Raw genomic sequence first — 14,773 nt, forward strand, 5'->3', positions numbered from 1 at the left:
GAGTGGCCTGCACTTCACTCAGGTCTTCACAGACATTATGCTAGTGAGACATGCAATGTTACTCCTGAATGAAATTACAGTCCCTTATTAAACATACAGAATCATTTGGTCTAAGATTTAGAAAATTCACAATGCCTGTACAAGGTGTGAGGGAAGCCAACACTACAGAGAAAGGATGATTTCATCATAAACAGCCTTTTTTGCATTCTGTTTTTCAAAGGCTTGATTGATTAAATAATATTGATTAGCTCCTATTACAAAAGCTGTAGAAGAGGGTAAGCGGGCCAATCTATTCAGTGGAAAGGAAGATGGCACCATTGATTCTTTGCGTCTCCTAGAAATCAAGTTCAGGGGATTCAGGTCATCTTGACCTGTAGCTGATAACACCCTTTATGTCATGTCCCAGATCCTCCTCGGAGAGGAGAATCTAGAGCCACTGCACGCTGTAAAAAGGGGTTTTTGTTTCTGAGTGTTACAGGCTGATGGCTTGCAGTAATGGATTCTGTATATCTTTTATATCATTGTCTTTCCAGTGTTCAATACTCCAGGTGGGAAGGTCTGGCAACGGACGCAGGCAATGTTCTGCCACGCTGCACTGTGCCAATGCAGAGGAGTCAGACTACTGCCCACCAGCCCCCAATTCCTCCCAAACCAACAGAGGCCACAAAACCCCTAATTATTTTCACTTATCCAAGTCAAGTCAGTCCCCCAGTGAGCCAAATATCTGTAGTGACATTTGTCTGCGCACCTTCACATTTGTTTATGTTTTGGGAAGGCAGTAGATAAGGTCATAAAGACAAAGATTTCCTCTAAATTATACCCTCAACAAGAACAAAATAAAACAGGACTACATCTCTTTCGTTTTGTTTCTTTGCTTAGTGTATGCAGAAATAAAACTCATCGATCTGGCAAGTAATTATTATTCTTACTCAGAGTTTTAGTATCAAATATAAAAAATCCCCACTTAATTTTCCAGGAATTTCTAACTGAAAATAAACAGCTCATCAAGTCAGGTATCTATTAATTTAAGAAATTAGACTATAACATTCCTCCCCAACTGCTTCATAATAGAATTAATTAGTTGTAATTAGAAATAAATGTCACTCCTTAAAGTAATCTTAACAACAAAAATATTGAAGCACCTTTCATTAAAGAGTCCTGAAACACTTTACAAGACATTATTAATGCCATTTATACAGAAGAGACACCTGATCTGGTTTCCTTTCAGACTATGGCAGCACTGGGAGCCAATGCTCAGCCTCCCACCACCTGTCCCCAGCTCTGACCATTACATCTGGTGACCGCCAATTCCACGCAACTCCAGGCAACTTTGTCTAATAGAGCCAGAGTGGATTTCCATTTCTGTTTATGCCTTAAAATTGGTATTCAAATAAATGTACATTATCAGTATTTGGGAAAAGGGCTACTCTTCATTGCATTTTAAAAACTTTTTCAAACAATGATGTCTTTGCAAGATGGGTGGGAAGAACACCCATCGCACACAGGGATGGGGCCTCACAACCATCACAGCAACTTTATAGGTTTTTCCCGCAGGCAGGTATGCTGTAACTCCAGACTTGTCAAACAGCTTTAAATGTCCAAGGGAGTCTGGCTCTCCTAAACAAGAAACCCTAACAGGAGTTGCCTTCACCCCAACATACAGGGTAGAAATTATGTCTTCATCTTAGCTCCTGTCTAGCCCCTACTTCAGCACCAGTGCTGATCACATTTTTGCTTGTCAGATTAACATAATCTCATTTTATACAGTGAAAATTATATACTATTCCTTCTATATCCTTATTCCATTTCTTAAAGTTTATTCATTAATGTTATTAATTTTTCTTACTCACAAAGAAAGTGGAAATTGGGTAGGAGAGATGAGTCAGATGAATTCAGAGCGAAGGATTAGGCAGCAGGAAGGGAGCAAGCCCAGACAGACACTACCATCTGAATTTAGAAAAGTACAGAATTTTTTAAATTAAGATATAACCTTAATCCCATAATAGCACACTTTCAGAAGTGTTGCTTGAAGATCTATAGCCTGTCAAACCATAAAATACAATTACTCAGAGCTTATAATCACCATAGAAATCCCGTAGGCCTGTTGTGGTTTGGCAGGCTTTCCTCCTACATTGACAAATATAAAACAGATGATGGTGGCCCACAGAACTTTAGGGAAACATAATGCTTGACAGCAGAACACCACTGCATTGAAAAGGATTGTGTATCTTCCAATAAAATAAACAAACTAAAACTCTCACAATCTTCATTCCAGCAATTATGACCACCATAATAAATCCAGAGTTTGAGTTTTTTAGTTTCAAAGGACTCATTCCATTTTGTGAATTATGGCTATCCCTTCTAAAGTGGCTGATGATCTGATGTGAATATGTGATTGCTTAGAGATTCATGTTCAGCCAGATTATTGTAAAATTATTACTGTGAATGTCTATTCAGATGAATACTTTCTAGAAATTGAGAAAATTAGCAAAATCAGATTTTGTATTTAGCATCTAACAATCTAGTATTAATAAACCTTTTTTTATTAACAACAGCTGAAATAATAACTTTGTACTTATAGTGCCAGACAAAATTCAGTCTCATTGCTAATCCCTATATATTGATTCCTACTATTTGTCCTACCCAACATGACTTTGCAAGAACATGCTGATGTGGTTATCATTTCCAAAATACCCAAGTTTACTGTTCAAAAGCAACCCATTTTGATCCTAGTATTTATATTAGTATGAACAAGTAGCACGGGAACGCACCTGTCTATGATAAACTAAAGAAATCCAGCTTAAATAAAAACAAGGAGTGATCTATCCTGGCAACAACCACACGTCAGTATTATGCTTCACCACTAATACCACATACAGAAATGAAAGATGTGTCATCCAAAAACCTGACTTCTCGAAAGAAATAGTCTGATTTTTTTTTAATGTAAGACATAGCATAAGAGTGACATATGCTGAGAACACAGAGCCTGTCTTGCCCATGCAGAAAAAACAGGTAATTATCCAGAAGGAACCAGACAACACCAGGAAACATGCTACTCTACCCTCTGCGTGAAGAAATCACATCCTCTACAGCAGAACTAGCTCAGGAGAGTTCTGCATTCCTAAATGGGGTCCAGCTACACACTGCCAAATGCTGCTTTTCTCCATCTCTCCCTGCAAAACATGATGGCAGGGGAGGAGAGGGTATAAGTGGTGTTTCACAAGTCGAAAATTCTGTTCCAACTTCCGTTGACCACATTAGCATTACAAAGGAATTGGAATACTAATGAGATTATAGCTCTAGAGAAACTCAGAATCAAACTGAAGCAAATATCAACATGAAAATTGTTTTCTTTAATCCCATTGTGACTCTGTTTAAAAAGCACAGATCACATCTGCAGAAGCACTGACAATTGCAATACCTCATAAAATTGAAGGAATTTATATACAGGGCATTTACCTATTTGTGCTTTTTCCTGAGCTAAGGATATCATAATCACACTAGGAAATGTCATACTAGACATGCCTAGCAGGCTTTCTAACTGTGAGTAACCCGTGTCTAACAACAGGTAGAAGTACATATTTACAAAAAACAAAATAGAAAAATAAAAAAAAGCTACAAGAGAGAAAAAGATGTTAGTATCTTAGTCCTTAACATATTATTCCTTCAGGCATGTGGATCACGTATCATACTTTTAATTTTAGATAACACACTTGTAAGTGTTCTCATTATACATTTAGAAATGAAATCTTTTTATACAGAAATTCTACTGAAACCTTAACATCACTGAGTTCTGGCAGGAAGTTCTACAGATGAATTATGGACTGTGAATAAAAAAGATTTTAATAGCCCATTTTAAAATCAATTCCCTATCCCTTGAATCAAATGCTTCTAAACATTTTGCTCAGCAAGCTCCAAACCATTTCTGTTTCAACTAATCTTCCCTGATATCACATAATTAGAATTGAACACAGACTCAAGAGAAAAGGTGAAATATTTACACAGAGGCATTTATTAAGTTTCGGTGTATTTTCTAGTCTATCACATATAAGCCCGTTTATGTCATCACTGTACGCTGAACAAGCCTTTTGAACACAGTGTCCAGAAGGACACCACATACTCTTTTTTCACTGCTAACACGTCACTTAAATACTAACATCAGATGTTTATAGTTCAAATTATTCCTACCATTGCCAACAAGCATTACTTTACATTTGTCAATTAATTTTGCTTGCTACAGTAGTGCCCATTCATCTAGTTTTGCTTAGTTCTGGAAGGTTCTGTTGCATTTCCTAGGTTTGACAGACCTAAACAAACTTACATTACCTGCACATGTTGCCATTTTCCCTTTCTCAGAGACTTCAAATTGTACCGCATGAATGTAGCCTGAATACCCGAGGGCTCCCTACTGTTAACCTATTGCCATGTGGAGAACTGACTCTTCATTCCTTCTCTTTGTTTTCTGTCTCCGGCCAGTTCCTACTAGAGTAGTTTCCTTTTCACCTCGGGACTATTTAGTTTCCTGAATAGCATCTTATGAGAAACCCTAGTAAAGGCTTTCTGAGAGTCCACATGAATTCTGTCAATGTGCTCTTCTTTACCCTGTCAGATAGTACTGATTATATACTGTGGTAAAGCTGTTCTAGAAAATAAATTATTTTCTGGGTTTATGCTACTTTTAAGCACCTGAGACAGCAGTAGTTAGCCCCCATTTACCACATCTACTTGACATGACACTTAGGAGACTGATAAAAAGCAACTATGTGCAATATTTCAAGTATCTACCGTACCATCTCCCAGGAAACACATAAGGAGGACTTTCCAGCAGCGGTTCCAAATTTTTCTCTTTGGTGAGTTCAGGTGAACCCCATAATGTTATCCCTAATTCATGTGCTTTCTGATTTAATTATGTTTAGTGCTAGTTTCCAACATGATTTGCTTATATTAGACTAGATGTACTACAAAGCTTAAGAGAGTGTAAAGATACAGCTGTTATCTTCATTCATATGCACTGGATCAAATCTAGAAAAGTTTATTACAAAGCTATCATTCTGTAGGGGGAGTTCAGTCAACAGTTCTTTCACCTTCCCTTTGGAAATCAGTGAGATGAATATGAAAATCAAGACTTACTATGTTAAAAACTACCATTCAGTAACGGGTATAGAATTAAATTCGATTAGAGTCTTATTGATGTACAATGCAAAAGTATGTAAGTGACAAAAATTAAAATCTATTTATTTTACGGTTGTAAAATAGAAGTGTATGTAATACTAGACACAAACAGCATGCGAGTTTACAAGCATAGCCAGTGTTCAGCTAAAGGCATATTTACTTCAAGTAATGTCTGTTATTCTAACAATCCTTGCATGAATGCCTCCATACTGCAGTAAAAAGAGAAGAAAAATAACATTATATGAATCATTTGTTTATAAAACACACATACGAGACCAGTCACATTTTTGGCTATCCCATTAAAATATCATCTTACAAAAACTAATACTGTCTCATCTGAGCTATTTGCCCTCTTTATGACACAAATAGATACCCTATAGATTAATACATTCTAAGTAAACATATTTGTATACATCTTACATATATAAAACCAGGAGCCACTGCTTAGTTACAACAATAATTAAACACCATTAAATTATATCTCCAGGTATCTTCATAGCACTATAATCCAAAGAGAACTTTTGAATGCTAATCCATATAAAAAGATACAAGCCTGTGTGCTTACAGCTAGGTTACCAAATACAAATGTGAGCACCTTAACTTCTGTTCCAGAGGTATATTACTGGGGTGAGGTATGTAGGCGAGGAAAGGACAGGCAACCATATCTAACTCTACAGGAGCAAACTCGATCCCTAAATTATGAATAAAGTCTCTTATCCATCCATCCATCCATCCAAATGAGACACAGTAAAATCTTAGTGGTATGAATAGTCCTGCTTAATTCCATTGAGTGAGGTGATGGATGGCCGTAAAGTAATATTTGGACAACTACTTTAATAGGGTTTTTTTTAAGATTCAGGTCTCTATAGGCAATTTCTCTTCAGGTGGCTAAAACAGGGGTATAAAAGTTTAGCTCTGGTTTGAACATCATTCATATACATTTTCCCTTCACAGTTCTGTATAGTGCTCATTCTTAATGTAATTCATGTATTTGTAGATATATATTTAGACATACCTTTTCAAGATACAAAGCCATTATAACACACCTGTTGAGAGAAAAACTTCAGAAAACTAGCTGTCTTGTGCAAAAGTAGAAATACTGCAATTTTCATAGTCAATAAAATGCAGACCTTTATTTACGAAAAAACAGAGAAATCTCTATCTTGTAGGTGCCAACAGAGTGGAGTACATTTTTTCTTTTTGTAATCAATTTAAGCAAACAAAAGTTAAATGAAAAACCATCTGCAACTAGGTTACAGACATTTCCATGTAATACAGAATATTGTTAGTTCATCTGCCTACTATTATCAGATCAAGCTGAGATGTATTTGTGCTAATGCTGTCCTCACAGCCCCCGTAGAAAGTTAAATATTCTCTCACTTCTGTAATAATCAGCTGTTCTCTGCTTGCATGTAAAATGTTACATATTTGTAAAACAGCATCTGGTGGTAAGATAGAGGAGGGAAAGTGATTGCCACACAAGTCCAAATTTTGCTGTGGTTCAAAATCCTATTTCATTATATAGCTTTATGCATCTCACTGCAAAAATAAGACTAAAGATTGTCTCGCATTATTCCCTCTGGGATATGTTATTGCCAATAATTTTAAGATTATTTTAGGAAATCACTCAGTCAAATTTCTAGAGCAAAACAGTATGGGAAAACATTTAACCCCAATTGTTTGGGAGCTTACTCTTCACTAGCCAGTGTGCATAATGAGACAAACATTCTCTTTTCTCACTAAAAATACTGCAGCTCCCACTTGTCCTTGTATCACTTGCCTTGTACTTCTAAAGTGAAACTGGAATAGTATACAAAAATTTATCTAATGCTATGAACAAGCAGCATGCTTCACAATGTCCCATGGCAGCCTGCAGATCTCAGGGCAAGTCTTCAGCCTCATCATCTGCAACTATGGTTCAAAATTAATCCCAGCAAACATTTTAACTAAGGCTGACTCAGGAATGGATTTAAGCAGCTGACTGAAATTTCATTAATTTGAGTCACCTGCCCCATAAACATAAATCCATAATAAAGCACAGACACTCATAAGTCTACCTGCAAATTTCATCTTAGTATTGTAAAAGCAGCAGAGGATCTCCCAAGAAAGATACATGCATGGTGAGACTTCATGCCCCCAGTCTGTCCAGAGGCAGAAGGAGAGAAAAGACATCAGCCAAAGTCAAACATGAAACAGTGAGAGCATTTCCTAAAGGAGGTATAAGAAAACCAAACGAAATGTACATAGTTTCTGTACAAATGCCGAGAAGGTTAAAAAAGAGATGGGTAAATTAGAACACCTATTTGTAAGTGAGTATGTTTTGAAGCGTGTCAAACACTTGGAGGAAAGAGATCAATTATTGGTACATTAATACCTGGGCATAAAGGATAAAGAAAAGATGCATCAATAGAGGAATCATGTTAAGAAATCATATTACAAACAGCTTAGATTCAAATCAGAGATTTGGTGAAATGTAGCAATAAATACCATAGAACCTCTACAACATTGAAAGTCCATGTCCAAATACAGGAAAAATACATTATTAAGGACAATCTTATCTCTGTCATTTGGCAATGGCGACCGTGTCGTGCCCAGAGAAATTGCTAGCACAGAAAAACCAGCAATAATGGTAGGGTTTAGTTACTTCAGACATGCTGTGGTGCCAAACCTAATCTGTAGATTGTACTTCATGGAGCGGCTGGACAGGGAACCCACTGAAAGAAAACCAACTTGTGACACAGTCATCAGCAATGTCAAGGACCTCATGAGAATATTAATACCAACATCTCTACAGCAGACAAAAGCAAAAATAAAAAATCCACTGTATTAGCACTTGATTTTAAAAAGGTCAGCTAAATAAAAATGTAAGCTTCTTAAAAGAAAACAAAATATCAGAAGCTAAGTATTATCCAGTAGCATGAAGGTTATGTAAGTCTAGCATAATAGAGGGTGAGAGCAAGCATATACCACCCACCTCAAGAAAAATGCTGAAAACTAATGGCAAAAAAGCCATTGTGTTTAAACGGCAGGTTAAGGGGGGGTATAAGAAACAACAGTGTCAGAAAAGATCATGGCATACACATATCAGTATAACAGAAAGGAATACAAATAATGGCAGGTTACTTGTAAAAAACACGATAAGACAGGCCATAAAAGAGTTTAAGGAACAAGCTGCAACATATGGCAAGCTATAGCACACCTTCATTATCCTTTCATCAAGAGCAGGAAGGCTGTCAAAGTCTGTGGGATCACCATGGTGGGCTATCCACAGAACACATAGTGATTACAGAAAAACTAGATGATTCTTTTTGCACATTTAGTGCAAAACATCTCTGGGAGGTTTCCATAAATGAAAATCCTTCCCAAAGAACGATGCAGCTGAAAATCTGACCAAAACACAAGTGACGTTTCATTGCAGAATAAATTGAAAAAGTAAACTGTAAGAACTCCTCAGCACCAGCCAGAATTCACCCTCAAATTCAAAAGAAATTCAAGGATAAAATAAGTAACTAATCACTGTGGCATGCCATTTAATGCTTTGAAACTGCACCTGGATCAGAAGATCAGAAGGCAGCATGTGTGACAGGTTCTTACTAAGGAGCCTTGAACACAAGGAACTGGAGACCAGTACACACTATGTCCGTCTAAGGTGACATGGCAGGAACAATAATAAAGAACCAAAGTAATAGGCAAATGGACAATTACAGAATCTTGACAAAGGGTGAAGGAGACTTTTGTAGAGAGTCACACCTCACAAAGCTACTGAAACTTTACGTAGGTCTCCAGTAACAGCTGGGAGAGCTTTACAACTAGTTCTTAAAAATCTAGAAACCTGTTAAAATTATATCCATTGTGGAGAGATTGGCTTGTAAAATCTAAAATCAATACTGTCACACACACAGAATAAAATCCAGCTTTCTAGACTTTCAATCCCATATCTCTCAGCTGGGATTTTCAAAGGTTAACAGAATTGGGCACCAACAGGTATGTCTTTAAATACTGGAATTTAAGATTTTTTGATGTGGCTCTGTGACAAAGTGAGCTCCAGCCATTCCACTAACAACTTCCTCCAACTCACTTCTGTTATTTCAAGGTAAAATTAATTCCTGGAGTGGCATTATTTTACTGCTTGAACACCATAATTATACAAATCCCGAGTTGCTATTCAAGTTTAAAATAGACATATTGTTTTTCTTTCACCATCACTGTTCCCCTACCTTCGAAATTCTCTCAGCCATTATTCATCACACTCCAATAGGTATTTGATAGCTGACAACATGGCAGACACCTAACACAAATACACTTTTAAAGTCTACGATGAGAAAGACAGTGAGTTTCCAGGCAGTGAAGATCTATGATCTCATCCGTTTCCTAAGCAAAGGGAAGGCTATATGTAAGTGGATGCCTCCAAGGAAGACTGAAGGAAGAGCTCACCAAAAGAGGAAGGAGACAGGCAGGTGGACACCCTGTTAAAAAGTCCCCCCAGGAAGCTCTGCTTCAATTTGTTACTGCCCCTCTCTCCCAAAAGCGAAGCTGCCTGTGCCTGGTTTAGCAGGCAGCTCTTTTTCTTTTCCCCTTCAAGCTTCCCTGTTGCATGGGGCCCAAGGTCTGTGACCTCAAAGAAAGCTTCTGGGTTTGTACAGCACATCCCTATTGATGAGCTTTTAAATTAGGAGTGAAAGAATGAGTAGAGTCAACAGAGTGGGGAGAGGTGGGGAGTAAGAGGGAAAGTAGGATAATGTGGAGGAGAATCCAAGCACTTTTGGAGACACAAAGAGATTAAAAGACAAAAACCCAGATGACTGTAGCTCCGCAGTTTAGTATAGCGGTGTTAAATATCGCACTGAAATGCAGGTATGGTGGCTGTTTTCTGCTTCTACCTTGTAGTAGTTTCTTCTTTGGAAGGGCACGGCATTAATCAAGATCAGGCACAAAAGCCTTAGAGATTCACTGAAGCACTGCAGTTTTATAAATCTAAAGAAAAGTTGTGCATAGTGTGTCACGCGTACACTTCAAAGGAAAAAAACCACAAATGGATCTTTAAATCTGTTCTAAAAACAAGAGTGAGGAAAACAAGGGATACACTCATTCTTTCCAAAACCAACCCTTCACAGCCACCATCTTCACTTTAATCACTATTTCCTTGAACAGAGCCTTAGGGGGAATGAAATAAACTGATTTAGGCTAGTTTTAAAGCTACACGCTAAATATCTAAAGTTGTACAGCATGCTCATATTTCATGAAATTCTACATGTCCGTGGGTACCAGCGACTCAAGTCCCCTCTCTCAGCCTGTGCACTTTCTGTGGCAGTCTGTGTCTCTTCCTGCTAGCATTTAGTGTAGGCCATTTTGCCTGGCAAGCCAGCTTAACTGTGCTGCCCACGGTCTCAGGAGTCAATGAGATGGAGACCTTCAACCCTCTTCCTAGTCATGCCTCCCCACTCTTCAGCCTTTAACAAAGTGCTGGGAGAAATAATCTCCCCCTTTTGTGGGCTGTTCAGCATTGGAGGAACTGAAGGGCATTCATTTCCTGCCCAGGCATGTTAGGCAGCTCATAATTAGACCTTCTCCTGCAAAGCTTTTAAATTTTTTTCTATTAACTTCTACAAGACACTTTTTGAGCAGCTCTACTTATATAGTACCATTGTGACTTCTAGAAGAAATGTTAATTTAATATGCTATGCTAGCGCTTCTTCTCTTACAACAGCAAGAGAAAAGGAAAAGCTTTATAATACAGAAGAGATTTGGATTTAGCAATTAAACCTTAATTTGTATTTCATTTAGCAATATGAGAATTCTGCCAACATCTTCAGAAGACTTTTAATATATCTGCATTAATGCATAGCCCATAAGCCACCAGTGATTTCATTAGTAAGCGCTCTAATGCAGCTATAGTTGCCAGATCAGCTGGTGCATGGGAAAAAAAATTTCCTCGGTTTGACTGGATTCTTCAGTCAGCTTCAATAAAATAAAAAACAAGTAGCTCGAACCTTCAACTTCCGAAAAGCTCTAATACATTACACTTCATGTTAATCAGAAGCATATGGTGCTTCAAATAACATACAGCCTTCAGTGACTCAACATTACTGTTCAGAGAAGCAAAGGTAGTACATTAAGCAATTCTCATGTCAAAACAAGAGTCTTTCAAAATACAGGGATAACTTTCTAATTTATCTATTTTTCATGCTTTAAAAATACAAAAAGTAATGATGCAGTGTTTCCTTTAAAGCAAAAAGGCAGTATGACAATTCCTATCAGCCAACTACACAAAGGAGCCCCACGTTTAGGGTCTCTGAGCAAGCCAAACGTTTAAGTAAAAATATCTGAGAGAGAATTTTGCTCAGAAAGGTATTATCATGAGGTTATTGCTGCATCATTATACTAACATAATTGAAACATCAGCTCAAAGTATCTGTGCCCTGTCATGGTGCAATAGGAATTCATCCTGCTCACAGTGATCCTTGAACAAACCTGCTATATGGAAGACCTGCACATTGATGCAATCTGCATTTCATTGGAATAACTACGGCTGCCAAATCGTGCAGATTTTCCAGAACAGACTTTTAAAATTGATTCCTTACTACCAATCTAACAACCCTTCTTCTGTCTACCTCCCATACATTTATGAGTGATTATGCTTTCCTGGCCTGAGTCACAAACTTCTTCTTTGAAAAAGAAAGTTTTATATCTGTATGCAAGCCAAAAATGGCTACCTCCTTGAGCAGTCAGGAAACTCGAGTTCCCCTACATGACTCATCCATCTAATACTAATAAAACATCCCTCATTTTTTTTATTTTCAGAATAAAACATAAATAAAGAAAAATTACATTACTGATCAGCATACTGAAAAAAAAGAATATAAATGAAAATTTTATGAATTTGGCATGAGGACCCACACCCCAACATTCCAAGAGCAAAAATAAAGTCTAGAGCAAATGATTTGTTGTGAAAGATTCGCTCAGGTCTAGAATTAGCTAGGACAACACAGGATAACAAATAGTATTTCATGCAAGAGAACCGACACTCATTAGGCAGCAGGCTACTGGGCTGAAACAATAGAAGCCCCCAAAAGATTTACAGTGACTTGCCAGCACTTTAGAATGGATCTCTCAGGTAACTACTGTGAGGTCTATCACTTACCAGTGAGTACTGCTAAGGATTCCCTTTTCCTGAGGGAATTTGTATTTAGATCCGACAAAACACTGGTGAGGTTTTGACAGCATTTTTGTTCTAGAGAAGGATGAAGACACACCATTTAGGTATCTTCCCTGTGCCTGGGACACTGTTCTAAACACTTCTTAGAAAATCAACTCTTAAGTCCTGAGCTTTGCCTAGGTAACTAGAGAGAGACAGACTGTTGGGTGGCTTTGATTGTTGTTTTTTTTAATAAAACTGTTATTTTCAAATTAGGCAGAGATTTAAAGTTTATCACCATTGTCCCAAATCAATGTCTGAATTACTCAGTTACTCATTCTCTTTTTTAAAAGATTTGGTTGATTCAATTCATCCAGCTGATGAAATGTTTCAATTTCAGCATGACAAAAAATAAACCCATTTCTCTGTGATTTTGGTTTAGTTTGCTTGTTTGCTCTTAACTACCTCAGCTTCCAAACACAACTGCAGATGCAAAGCTACTCTCCAAGCTCCCTGATGACAGTAATACTTGTAGCTGCAAACTATAGTAGCAGTGAGATGCAAAATTAAATCCTAAGGACCAATAGGGTAGCTGACAGGAGGCAAGAAGTGAGGAGAAAGGTGCTGATGAGCAGTACCAGGAGGCTTGGAGCATCGGGGGGAACTTCCAGGGTGCTGCAGGCAGGCAAGGATGGAGGAAAGAGGGCTGAGCCTTCAGCATGCTTTCACCACACAGGCTAGGTTCTGCTGCTGACGCAAGGCAATCAGAAGTCCATGTATTGTTAGCAAGGCCTTCAGAAAAATTAGCAGACTAGATAATGAGAGAGAAACTCTTATCAAGGAGGAGAATTTGCTGATCTTTTCCACCCCAGGCTGCAGCTTCACAGTTACTTTAAACTGACCTAATTACAGGCTTGCGAAAGAAGATGGGAAAGACAGTTGGGATTTTCTCTCCCTCTCTTGCACTGGCACTACACCTGGTACTGGGCACACTGAGCAGAATTTGGGGTTTCACACAGGGCACTAATTCAACTGAAAACTAATTTTTGTGCTGTTTTTAAATTATTACCAGGTTACTTCTAGGCTGGATCAGTTCCCTCCTTTGGCTCAGCCCAAGCACCTCAAGGTTCCACCCAGAAAGACAGAAAATACCCATGGTCCTGGGCAACTCTCCTGCCTTTACAGCATCTCCCTGCAGCTCTTAAGGAGTCCCATCCATCATTACTTTACAAAGATTTCCATCCTGCTCAAATCACTGAGGTTTTTTTATTCACAGCAGTAGGCTACAAGACAGAAAGTCTCTGTGTGCCTACCAGACTGCAAACAAGCAGTTACAACGTATGCAATGTGTAGCGGAGACAGATTTCAGACTTCCAGTAACATGACACAGTTTAGCAAGGCATCAGGGAAGAACATTTGGCCATGAGTTTTCCATAAATAGCCAATCTGCAAAAAAGCTGTTCAAGTTCTAGAAATCTGTCACTTTTCTATTTTCAGTTCTTTATCTCATTATTTTATATAAATGTTCAGAACAGACTTCATACTTCTGAGATTTAAAGTTGATGTCTTTGTGGTTTTTTGCTAGAAGACCACATGCTTCACAGATACAAACGGACAGAAATTAATTCATGTGATAAACTAAAAGAGGGATCAAATGTCAGCAGCTCCAGTTCTGCAAATAGAGCAGTAATCATTCAAAAATGAAATAAGAACTTCTTCACAAGCAGAATTGCCATTTATATTTGTCTGTAAATAAGCATTTTTTTTCTTTTCAGAGCCTGCTCAGGCAAACCATCTTTGAAGCTCCTCTTTGATGTTTCTCAGTGACACTACATAGATGCGAGAACTGCCTTTTGGGAATTCTCTAAGCCCTTGTCCTTGTTTAGTTGCTTACAAGTTACTCCTTCTGGCTCATCTGTAGCTCCATACCTGACAAACTTTTCTTTTAGGGTTTTTCCTTAGGTTTTATTCCTCCCTTTCCCCCCCAGTCTCTCTCATTCTAAACTGAAAATGTACAGAGGTACCAAGATAATAATTTAGGGGTCTTGCTGAAACAACCTGGCTTCAGACGCACACAATTCAGCTGTAGGACCGTTTAGGAAGTGCATCATAGGTCATCTGGAAGAAGGAGAGAAGAGTAGGGTGAAAAGGAAACAAGGGCTCTTAGAACTGAGACTGCAGAAATAATTACAAGTCCAAGACAAATCCAGAAACAAAGTCACTACTGCCAAAAACTAGCATGAAACATTCTTCATGGAAGCTACCACTTAGCATATAGGTCTAACTGTCAAATTCTTCCACTGCTGTGCATCAGAAGTCTTAATGAAATCTGAAAGGAACAGGACTACAGAAACAGACAGAGCAAGACCCATATAAGTCTGGAGCAAGCATACAGCAACTCACAAATACCATCTTTGATAGATCTATACCCTTAAAACTCTTGTATTTGCCTTTACTGTTGCATTA

The 14,773-nt window shown here is 38.0% G+C and overlaps 2 protein-coding genes across 9 annotated transcripts in view; one reads left to right on the forward strand and one right to left on the reverse strand.

Annotated features, from left to right (window-relative positions):
• Positions 1-14,773, reverse strand: part of CTNNA3 (catenin alpha 3) — a 512,488-nt gene that overhangs the window by 293,173 nt on the left and 204,542 nt on the right. The gene's annotated exons all lie outside the window — the stretch shown is intronic.
• LRRTM3 (leucine rich repeat transmembrane neuronal 3) overlaps positions 1-14,773 on the forward strand; it is an 88,372-nt gene that overhangs the window by 16,607 nt on the left and 56,992 nt on the right. The gene's annotated exons all lie outside the window — the stretch shown is intronic.

This window comes from Grus americana, chromosome 7 (genome assembly GCF_028858705.1).
Source record: "Grus americana isolate bGruAme1 chromosome 7, bGruAme1.mat, whole genome shotgun sequence".
Taxonomy (NCBI): domain Eukaryota; kingdom Metazoa; phylum Chordata; class Aves; order Gruiformes; family Gruidae; genus Grus; species Grus americana.